Source organism: Mustela nigripes, chromosome 2 (genome assembly GCF_022355385.1).
Source record: "Mustela nigripes isolate SB6536 chromosome 2, MUSNIG.SB6536, whole genome shotgun sequence".
Taxonomy (NCBI): domain Eukaryota; kingdom Metazoa; phylum Chordata; class Mammalia; order Carnivora; family Mustelidae; genus Mustela; species Mustela nigripes.
This window is the reverse complement of record NC_081558.1, coordinates 215,831,055-215,842,246: the sequence shown is the minus strand read 5'-3', so window position 1 is coordinate 215,842,246 and position 11,192 is coordinate 215,831,055. Positions and strand designations below refer to the sequence as shown.

General features: G+C 60.5%; 1 protein-coding gene across 6 annotated transcripts in view; it reads left to right on the top strand.

The window, feature by feature from the left end:
• Positions 1-1,651: 1,651 nt before the first annotated feature.
• ZBTB21 (zinc finger and BTB domain containing 21) overlaps positions 1,652-11,192 on the top strand; it is an 18,028-nt gene continuing 8,487 nt past the window's right edge. For 2 of the 6 annotated variants that reach the window (XM_059392397.1, XM_059392392.1), the window contains exon 1: positions 1,652-1,771. The gene's annotated coding sequence lies outside the window, so the exon portion shown is untranslated. Of the gene's footprint in view, positions 1,772-2,465; positions 3,666-5,415; positions 6,859-7,235; positions 10,890-11,192 lie in introns of those variants that run through there. The other 4 variants (XM_059392398.1, XM_059392393.1, XM_059392394.1 and 1 more) reach the window with 4 other exon arrangements.

The window sequence follows — 11,192 nt, the reverse complement described above, 5'->3', positions numbered from 1 at the left end:
GGTCTGAAGGAGGAATTGGTAGCGACCACAAACCCAGGAGGTCAGCGGAAAGGCTGCGGTTCCCGCTGGATCTGTGGGTCGGTCTGGGGCAGTGATGCCGCGAAGGCAAAGGCTTGATGACATGGCTTGGAGACGAGACACCAACATGTGTCTTCCCGAGGCCGCTAGAAAGGCAGGTACGCTGGGAGGGGCGGCTTCTGGCCTTTGGTACTGAGAAAACCTGGCTCTTGCCTCGCAGCTGGACCTGGCTTTCCAGCCATGGAGTGGGGATAAGGGGGTGTGCTGGCCCAGACGAATCCCAGGGGACCCCAAAACTCCTGGCCCTGGGAAACACTCCCAGTCATCCTTGCCTTCTGCCTTCTTTTAAGTACAAAGCCCCTTTTCTGCTTTCCCACCAGTCGGTCCTACACAGAAACCCACGTCCCGGAGGTGCAACGCGCTAAGAGAAAATCCCCAGGCGCCGGGTTCTTGCTCTGAAACTCAGAGTTCTCTCAAAATCAGTGAAACAGGCGGCAACGAAGCTGTTATGCCGGAACGTGTTAGCTTTTATCAAGCGAAGGCGAGATGGTCCGTTGCACGCGCTCCCCAAACGGGTCATCAATGATTTCAGCCAGGGTCGCGTGCGTGAACTCCTTCAGGGAATCAGACTGGGGGCGCCTGGCGGGCGGAGTACAGCCCGGGGCTCTCGACCCCGGGGTCGGGCGTTCTAGCGTTACTACTTAAAAATAAAGTCTTAAAAAACAAATATATGGAAGACAAATTTTAAAATGACACTAAAAAATTAATGGACATTTGAAAAGCATTCACCCCGATTAAAATCTGTCCGGCGGAAGGCAGCCGGCTCGGCCGGGCCGTGCCCTGCGCACGGGCTCGGCGGGGACTCACGGCGGGGACTCACGGCGGGGACTCACGGCGGGGACTCACGGCAGGCCCGCGGGGAGCGCCGGCAGCGTGACCGTGTCGCGTGTCCCCGCCCGCTTCGGGCCGCCGTGGGCCTGTGGGGCTCGAAGCGCGCGCGGCCCGGGAGCCTCCGGACGAGCAGGGACACCGGAGAAGGCGGTGCCGGCCACGGAAGGCGCAGGCTGCGTGTGGCCGCGCGGTGACCCGGCCGCCGCCCCGACCGGCCCGCGCACGACGGCCCGCGAGCCCCGTCCCCGCCGCCCGCTCTCCGGGTCCTTCCAGGGCGGCCGCTGCGGCGGGAGGTCAGGTCTCGCAGACCCGCAGCCCGTGCGCCCCCGAGGAAGGCCCGCGAGCGCCCCGCCCCGCCGCCCCGCGCCAGGGCCCGCGCCGGAGGGCCGAACCCCGAGGGGCGTGCGGGGGCGCCGCCGGGTCGCGCGGGCCGGGAGGGCCGGACCTCCGCGCCGAGCCGCCCCGCGCACCGCGGCAGGAGACGCGAGCCCCGCGGTGCCCAGGGAGGCCGCGGGGCGGCGGCGGCGGCGGGGCGGGCGCGCGGAGGACGCGGGCGCACGCGGACGCCAGGCGGAAGGCGCGCGCGGGGCGCGGAAGGACGCGGACGCCGACGGCGGTCCCGTCAGGCCCGCCCCCGCCCGCCCCCGGCGCGGCGCCCCGCCCTCTCCCCGCCCCCCGGCCGGCCGGCGCCCAATCACAGCGCCGCGCACGTGACGAGCGCTGCCTGCGATGACCTCATCCCTGGTGTGGGATGACGTCAAATTCAAGATGGATGGAATCACAGCGGCAGCGGCGGCTGCGGCGCGCGCGAGCCGAGTTTGAGCGGAAAGGGGCCCGGCGTCTGCCTCGGGGCTGGAGACCGGTGAGTAACTGTCACGCCCCTCGCCCTAGGAGAACGGCGGGGCCCCGTGGGAGGCCACAGTCTCCTCGCAAATCGCGGCCTTTCCTGACGTAACTCTGAGGTGATTTCTCTCCTCTTTTTTCTCTCCACCAGCGGGTTGCGGGCTCCGAGCGCTTCTGCGCGTGCGCGGGGCCCGGGCTCTCACCGAGCATGCCCCAGGCTCCCACGTAGCCGATTGTGCCTTCACACTGCGCATGCTCCTTGCCCGCACTTGGCCTCGCCCTCGCCAGTGCGCACGCTCCGTCCCCGGCTGGTCTTCCCTCGCCCGGCCAGGTGCCCCCCTGGGCGGGACGCCGCGACCTCGGCGCGAGCGTGTGCGCCGGGCGGTTGGGGCGCCTTCCGGCCGGGGGCGCGTGCTCCGGTCCGCTGCGGGCGTGGGGGCGCGCCGGCGACGCGGTGGGGTGTGCGGAGGCTGGGGGGCAGCGCGGACCCCGCACCTGCCGCCGCCTGCTCCCCGCCGCCCCTCGGTCCCGCCCCGCGGCCGCCGGCCAAACCCGGCCGCAGCCCACGTTGGCTTCGCGGCCCCGCCCCCGCCCGCCTCCGCGCCGGCCCCTTGCCGGACGCGTGGCCCCGCCGCGCGCCCCTTTCCCCGCGGAACCCCCGGGGGCCCCGGCGCTCGGACTCCCCGCCGCGGGCCTCGGTGCGGGGCTGTGGCGGCTCCGCACTGAGAGTCTGCGGCCGCGGGCGCTGGGGACGGGGTGGGTGGGGACCCGCGGTTCTGGGCACCCCCGCGCAGGGACCTCCGACGGCGGGAGCCCCGGGGGTTCCCTGGGCCGCTGGCCGCCCGGGCCGCTCATTTCGAACGGCTTCGGCGGCTGTGAAGGATCGCGGCCCGGGGAAGCCCCTCGGCCCCAGCGCCGCGCCCCGGCCGCGCCGCTCCGCCGGCCTGGGGCTGCGAGCTTGGAGAATGCGGCTGGAGCGGCGCGTGGACGCGCGGTGCTTCCGGAGACCGGCCGTCCCTCGCGATCGGCCCAGGGCGGGCCCGGGGCGCAGAGGTCCATCCGTCCCCGCTCGGTGCAGCATCCCGGGGTCCTTCCGTGCGGCGGCCGGCCGCCTGCGCGCCGCGGGCATCAGAGGGCATCGGCGGGTCACAGTGGTCCCGCAGTGCTCACAGGGAGCGCCGGGAGCCATCAGCCGGCCGCCTGCGCGCGGGGCTCGCGGGGCACAGCGGGCTCATCGACCTGGGGCCTCTCATGGGCAGTCGCTCGTAAACCCGTTCTGCTCGTCCACCTGTAGTGTCCAGTTGTCATTACTTCCAAATTTAAGTCCTCCCGGATACGGTGCTGGAAAGAAGGTGGAAAGTTGGGGTGTGGGTGTGCTTAGTCATTCGCTCCGGTAACACGAGTCACCGAACGTGGGGTGAGGGGATCGGCCCAGACTTCAGGGAACCTAGCAGTGTTTGCGGCGGGCGATGCTGGGTGTGTAACCAGAGAGCATTCTTGGGAGTCTCGGGGTGAGCAGGAGGTGACGGAAGGGACTTCTGGTTGTCCCCAGACCCACCACGGATGAGGGGAGCTGGTTCACAGCCGAGGTTTGCCAGGCTGTGCTGATGGGCTAGAGAGGAAAGAGGTTTCCGGTTTGGGGGAGCTGGTGGTTGGCACCACACCTAACCAAATAAGGAATGTGTGAGGACAGCAGATGTGGGTACGGGCGAGGGAAGCGGGCCCAAGTGCTGCCCTGGGCCTGTGGCGTTGGCTGGGTTGGAGGTGCTCAGCGGGCCCCTGCGGCCCAGGGAGACTGGGAAGCAGAGGTGCAGATGTGGGCGTCGCCGTCCAGCCGACCTGCCAGCACCAGGAGCTCCTGCAGAAGGCAGAGCTGCCGCCTGAGCTCCCTCACAGGCGCCGCCGCCGGGAAGGTGAGCAGGTGCAGGGCTTGAACCGTGAGCTCCTCCGTTCTCTCCTGACCCGGCAGATACTTGTAGGCCCGTGCCAAGCGCCGGGGACACACAGGAAAGTAAGCGCGCTTCCTTTCGAGGGCTGTCACGAGGGAGGTCGACGGAAAAGCAGGTCACCCAAAGTAGTTGTGCCGTTCCTGCAGACCGGTGGCTGGAGCACTGTGCTGGTTCACCCAGGACTGAGCCATTGGCTGGGGGCGCCACAGGGGGAGCTTTGCAGGGATAGTGACCTTGGAGCTGGCTCTTCCCGGAGAAGTTGGCCAGAGGAAGGTAGGAGAGGCATGTTAGGTGCTGGACGTGGCGTACAGCTCGTGGGGGGAGACGAGACGGCAGCGAGTGTCCACCGAGGGTGGAAAGATGCGATGACCAGACTGTGAAGAGGCGGGTACGCCGGTCTGCGGAGTTCGGATTTTGTCCAGGAAGTAATAGAAAAGTCAGTGTAGTGTTGGAAAGGCAGTGATGGGGCCAGCGTTCCTTAGCAGAAGCAAATGGAAGGCCTCATCTGCACTCCTGCATTCAGGCTCATCAGACGATAGAAAAGTCAACGAGTTTGTATTGTGCAAGATGCCGTGGGGGACCGTGGGAGGACTGTCAGGAGACGTTAAGGAGATTCTTCGTCCTCACGCAGTCGGCAGCTCTGCTGGGGGACAAACCACAGATTCCCACGTCATGGGAGCGGGCCTGGCTGCGGCACCGGCGTTGGAAGGTGCTGGCTCGTTGCTAACTGAAGGGGTCCCGCCACATCTCTTGGCTAGCCAGGGCTCCCAGAGCGGTGCCCCAGATTGGCAGGCTTACTGGAAACGTATTCGCTCCCGGTTCTGGAGCCCAGACGTCCAGGGCCAGGCGTGGGCCGGGTCGGCTTCTCCTGCGGCCTGTCGCGGCTCGTAGAGGACCATCTTCCCTGTCGTCCTGTGTTTGGCCCTCTGTGTGCTGGTGTCCTCCTCTCCCGTGGTAGGGACACCAGTCAGCTTCAGGCACACCCTCAAGTCCTCATTAAAAGCGATGATGCCTTTAAAGATTCTGTCTAAATATGCTTGTTTTTTTTTTTAAGATTTTATTTGACATAGAGACAGCACATGCCTGTGCATGAGTGGGGAGAGGGGCAGAGGGAGAGGGAGAAGCAGGCTCCCTGCTGAGCAGGGAACCCAGTGTGGGGCTCCATCCCAGGACCCCGAAATCATGACCCCAGCCAAAGGCAGACGCTTAGCCGACCGAGCCGCCCAGGCGCCCCTAAATACTCTTGCATTCTGACATGCCAGGGAAGGGGGGTGGTTAGGGCTTCAGCCTGTGATGCGGTGTGGAGAGGGGGACACACAGTCCAGCCCATGGCAGAAGGCTTACTGGAGGGACTGGACTTGAGCTGAGCTTTGAAGGATGATCAGCGTTCAGCTGAGTGGAGCGCTGGAGAGTGGTAGATGAGGCCTCAGACATTGAAGATACCGTCGTGGGAGCAGCAGGACACTCGGGTTGTGTCCCAGAGACGCAGCATCTGAAGCAGGAAGTCGTCGCGAGGGACTAAAGAAGGGAAAGAAAATTTATCGTTTGTGGTTTTTTTTTTTTTTTTTTAAGATTTTATTTATTTATTTGACAGATCACAAGCAGGCAGAGAGAGGTGGAAGCAGGCTCCCTGCTGAGCAGAGAGCCCCACATGGGGTTCGATCCCAGGACCCTGGGATCATGACCTGAGCAGAAGGCAGAGGCTCTAACCCACTGAGCCCCCCCAGGCAGGCTGGGAAACTTTAAATAGTAGTTTGTGACCAGATTCACAGAAGTGTGGCATCTATGGTTTTAAATTTTTGCATTTTAACCTAACAGAGAACCATGTTTTCATTATTTCTTTTTGACGCAGCTCTTAGTGCTCAGCTAAACTATCACATCGAGGCATTTCCTAAGCATTCTCTCCAGACCCCTAGTTTCTAGGCAGTTACAGCACCCTGTGTATTTTCATTATAGTACGGCCTGAAGTTACCTTTGTCATTTCTCTTGTTCATTATCTCATTTACCCCACTAGAATTGGGGGGCCTTGTCTGTTCTTTGCATCCCGTATTTCAGGCTTGTCTAGCCATGCCTTGCACATAATAAGAGCTCAATAAATGAGGTGAATTCATAGGTGTTCGCTAGCGTGTACGTCCAGTGGGTGCTGGGAGCTTTGTTTAGGGAGGCTTGTCCCGCCGCAGGATTGTAGAGGAAGGACTTGGAGAGTGTGGCAGGAAGAATGAGTGACACTTGGAAAGGTATCGGTTAGGGTCCTCTAATAACAAGAACAGAAACAGTCTAACTTGAACAGAGCAAGGAGTTTATGACCGAGACAGAAGGCTGCTCCTGAGGTTTAAGGAAAAGCTAGAGAATTGGGCCAGGAAGTACGGAAACCAAGGTAACTGGCAGGAGTCAGCATGGCGGGCACCGGCCGGCTGCATTCTCAGACCTGTCTTCCGGGGAGAAAGTTTGTGGTCTGTGTGGCTTTGGTTGTGTGCCTGCCCCTAAGCTAGGACAGCACGGCTCATCGGATGTCCTCCCGGGATACGGGTGGGTCCTCCAGAGCCAAACAGAGAGAGGCGGCGCTGCGAGTCCAGGTGCCCGTGGTGGGCCGGAGCTATGTCACAACAGAGCACACCCGAAACTGAAGCCAGCCCCTCAGGAGAGGCTGAACACGGGGTGACGCGGGACCCAAGAGGCTGACACTCCTGCCCCAGGGGGATGCGAGTGAGGAAGGCTGGCTTCGAAATCTGAGAAGCCTTAGACGATGTCTGCGTTGTCCCCAAGTGAGTGGTCAGACCTGACTTAGAGCAGCGCTTCTTGTCTCCTTCGAATAATGAAATCGGGGGAGCGTCAGGCCTGCATCCAGATGTGAGGGTTCGGGGGATCGGTGTGCGTGTGCTCCAAAGTCACGTGGGCGCTTTGTTTCCGACGAGGTGTTGGCTTTGTGACGAGCTCCCCCTGTGCGGTGTGTAACGGCTGGGGCTGTCAGCACCGTCCAGCATTCCCAGGGACGGCGTGTGTGGAGCTCGGGTTTAGGCTCACGTTCTGGATGTAAGCAGACGTTTTCCTGTGGAAGTGGTGCCAAGGGTTTTCTGGGCCCGTCTTGGAGCAAGTTGGACTCACAGTGTGCCTCAGCTCTGACACCGGCCTGAGTTTTACTCTCCAAAGCTTGAAGGTCAGTGACGTCATCTCGGCCCCATCCCATCTCCCTTCCCGGGCCCCTCACTTACCTCCCGGTGTCCTTTTTATCCCAGTGCTGAGCTGTGCTTCGTTTTTTCCTGCACATGTCACCGGAATGCTCTGTATTCCAAAACTGGCTACCTTCCCTCCAGCCCCTAAAAAATCTTAGTTCCTTGATGTAACATTGGTGTAAAGAGGAAATTATTTGCATTCAATTAATTTCTATGAAGATACGAATCCCTGCTTCTCTTGGCATTTAGTACCTGAGGAATTTAATATATAATAAATTGGTATAAAATAATTCTGGTATAAAATTGGTATAAAATAATTTTCTGTGGTTCAGTGGCAAAGGGCTTTGTGGCTGTGCTGGGGAGTTGGAACTGGGGGCCCGTGTAAGCATTTAGTAGGATTTTCCAAGCCCTGGTGCCATCGGCTGTGTGTTTCTGAGAGGGATCTCTAGTAGGAGTGGAAGAATGGACCTTCGCTGTTGCGGGAGTCCGGGGAGCCGGGAGTCCCAAGTCTTCCCTGCTGTCCTCACTGCGCACTCCCCCACCCTCCACCCGGCCACAGTCCCTGCTTCCCGACGTCCGTGTGCTCGGGGCATCGTCTGTATCCATCATCCTGTTCGATTTTTGTGTCTCCGTCCTGCCGCGGCAGCGTGTGCGGCTGGATGGCCGGCGGTCGGCCTGCTCCCTCCTGTCCCGTCACCAGCATCTCTTACGACTGATAACACTCGGTACCATAAACCTTCAGGAGAGCAAGGACGGAACGTGCGCCCGCCGCGTGGGAGGCGCCGCAGACAGAGCTGCTCGCTCCCCGTGAAAGTCCTGTGTGGCGAGTAGGGTTCGCCCCGGGGACAGGCTGAGGAGCTATGACTCGGAGGGATCAAGTGATCTTACCAGGGTGCGCACCAGGGAGCAGAGCCAGGACCGGAGACAGACAACGATTTGAAGGTCTTGTCCGTGGAGCTGTGAGGTCTGTGAGTTGCTGACCGCAAAGATTCCCATTTTGAAACTTCAGGAAACAGCACGAGATGGGAAGGGTTCAGGCCGAGCCCGGGGAGGTCTGCGTGTACGGGGATGCGGGCGGCCGCACGCCGGCCGGTGTCAGTCTGGCTTTCCTGGGGGGTTTCCGCTGAGCTCTTTCTGTCCACCGTCAACAGCTCTCCGGCCCGCATGTCACCCACTTTCCTCTTCAGAGCGCCGGGGGCTCTCACTATGACTGCAGCGACAGCAGGGACTCTGCCCGATGAGTCAAGTGGAGATGAGCAATGGAAAGGAGTGGGGGGCGGACTCGGGGGCAGCACGCACTTCGGGTGAGGGTGGCTCGGCGTGCGGTGTGTGGACTCGTGCAAGTCCGAGGTCCCGGTAGTCCTCGTTAAAACAGGTGAGAATCGGGGGTTTCTTGAGCCGGTTCCCCGCAGCCGCGGCCCCTGGCCTGAATTTTGCTTCACCGCTCGCCTTCGATGGGACCTTGAACAAGTCACTTGACCCTCTGGCCCCAGGTGTCTCATCTCTGTCGTGATCCTGGTGCGTGCCTGTGAGGGTGGCCGGAGCTCTCAGTGCGGGGCTGAGATGGCAGCAGTGGTGCGTGGTCGAGGAGGCGCCTGCAGGGCCGTGGCTGCCGGGTGGCAGTTGGCGCCCGGCCGAGCATCACGGGTGCCACTGTGGCATCGCTCTCACTCACGTGTCCGGAGTGTGATGGGCGTGACCCCTCTCCGGGCAGGCCATCTCGCTGAGGACTCTGAGTGGAGGGTGAGCCGAAGGGGTCGCCTTACACGGTTTTCAGGGACAGCGACGACTTCCCATGCAGCCCACCTGTGACTGACTGGTTTCCCCCGATTCCCAAATGTCTTCATTCAAAGACTATGGGAGCCCGTGGTTGAAGGGACTAGAAGCAGTGATTCAGAACACAAGCAGGGGTCACAGGAGCTTGAGGAAGGCAGGAGGAGGAGCTTCTCTGAAGCGTTGTTTGGGCACACGGCAGGAGGCTGCGGGCGACACGTGCGGTCGCATGTGCTCCGTGTCCAGGGACGCGGCGGTCCTCATGGTGTCGTCCTCACACACCTCCTTCGCCCGCGCTTGTGCCTTCAGGTGTCCTGTGTGTCTTCGTTTGGAGTCCCCCAAGAGCCGACCCCGAGCCACGGGTTCAGAGTCGGTGTTCATCTGCGAGATGATCCCGGGAAGCACAGGATAGGTGGCAGGGAGAGAAGCAAGAAGGGAGACCCGTGGAGAGTTCGTTATCCAGGGGCGCCTGGGGGGCTCAGTGGGTTGAAGCCTCCGCCTTCAGCTCAGGTCATGATCCCAGGGTCCTGAGATCGAGTCCCGCATTGGGCGCTCTGCTCAGCAGGGAGCCTGCTTCCCTTCCTCTCTCTCTGCCTGCCTCTCTGTCTACTTGTGATGTCTGTCAAATAAATAAATAAAATCTTTAGGAAGAAAAAAAAAAGAGTATGTTATCGAGCCAGGTGCCTGCTCACATTTAGACACCAAACCGAATTCCTGAAAGAGAGCTGAACCAGTTTCCCCCAGAGCTTCATGTCCAGTAAGGACACCCTTCCAGCGCTTCCAGTACAATTCTTAGAGGTGTCGTTAATGCCTCACCTTCTTACCCACTCAGGTCAGTCCATTAGAAACCCAGATAACTGCCTTGGCCTCCCCTGCCACCTCTGTCCAGGCACCACCGGGTCATTGTGGATGACTGGATCGTTGCTGTAGACTCCTAGCTGGTCTGGGCCACAGTCCTGTCTCAGCTGCCGTGTTGCTGCAGGCTCCTAGCTGGTCTCCCAGCTTCCACCATCCCATGCCCGCTAGGATCCATTCTCAGCATCAGAGCTAGAGTGATCCTTTAGAAACATAGTTCGGGTCCTTGTCATTTTCCTGCCAGAATCTTCCAGCGACTGCCCATTTCACCTGTGGTGGAGAGCTCGGTTTTCCTGTGCTTACTCAGCCCCGCAGCGTCTTAGCGGCTCTCTGCTCCAGCCCTGCCCTGACCAGCTCTTCCCTCCGCGTGCAGTGCTTGTCCCTTGGGATTTTTGTGCCCCCCCCCCTTGCCTTCTCCAGACCTTCTTGAGTGGCATTTTGTTGAATGAGCGAATGGATGCGTGACTTGCAAAGTTCTGGTACAGTTCGTAGTGTGTCTTCAGTGTAAATCTGTGTTCCCGTTTGCGTCTCCCCAGAGCATCCTGCGGTAGCTGCGGCTCTCCCTGTTTGCAGTGGGCGACACCGAGGTGGGCTAGCCCGCAGCGCTGACGTCACAACCCTCTTGACCCCGGTTCATGGGGGGGAGTAGGAGCACGGTGTGCGCGCTTGTGCGTGTGGACCTGAGCACGTGTGACTGGGACTGACATTTTCCACTCCGTCCTAGTCAGTTTATGATGTTAATTGCTAGTTTCTAATCACTAAACTTTTAAGAGACCCTTTTTGAAAAATACTTGTCCGTGCTATTAACGCTCCATCTGTGGCTTTTTCCTGTGGCAGCATCTGAACTGGGTTTCTCATGGCGGTTAGCGCTCTAAACAGCATGTGGTGCGCGGCCGAGCTGTAAATGGGGCCTCACAAGTTGTTTGCTTCTCTGCTGGCCTCTGGGAGAGATGATCGGGCGAGCATAAGTAAACGCGATCCTGGAGACATGTAGCAGGGTTGAGGGGAAGTTAAAATGGCTAACGGGAAAGGAAGGACAAAGCTCTCTATCAAGCAGCGGCAAACAGAGGAATTAAAATTTGGCGCTGCTCTGAAGCCAGCTCAGGTCGGAATGAGCAGAAACTCCGTGCGCTCTGACCAAGGCGTCTGCTTGGGGACATTGTCCCTGATTGTGGTTGTGTCTCGGAGCCCATTAAATTCAGTCAGCGCCATAGTGGGGAGTCAGAAGAGCAGGAGAGAAGTTCGTGCACCATGCTTGGTCGTTATAGGCCCGTGGCCCAGCACACGCTTCTTCGTGGGCTCTTCGGAAGAGTCCATGTGCTGGCGGACCAGCAGAGCTTGAGCCTTTGAAACCAGAGGAGAACTTGCCCGTGTCCTGGGTGCCGAGGTTGGTACATGTACAGCCTGCCCTCCAGAGAATGAGAAACCTGCCACCAGCAGACCTGGTTACTTTGAATCCATTCAAAAATAAATGCCGTAACTATTTTATTTTATTACTTTTTTAGAGCAGGGAGAGCCAGAGGGATAGAGAGGGAATCTCAGGCAGGCTCCACGCCCAGTGCAGAGCGGGACCCAGGGCTCGATCCCACGACACTGAATCTCAGGCAGGCTCCACGCCCAGTGCAGAGCGGGACCCGGGGCTCGATCCCACGACACTGAATCTCAGGCAGGCTCCACGCCCAGTGCAGAG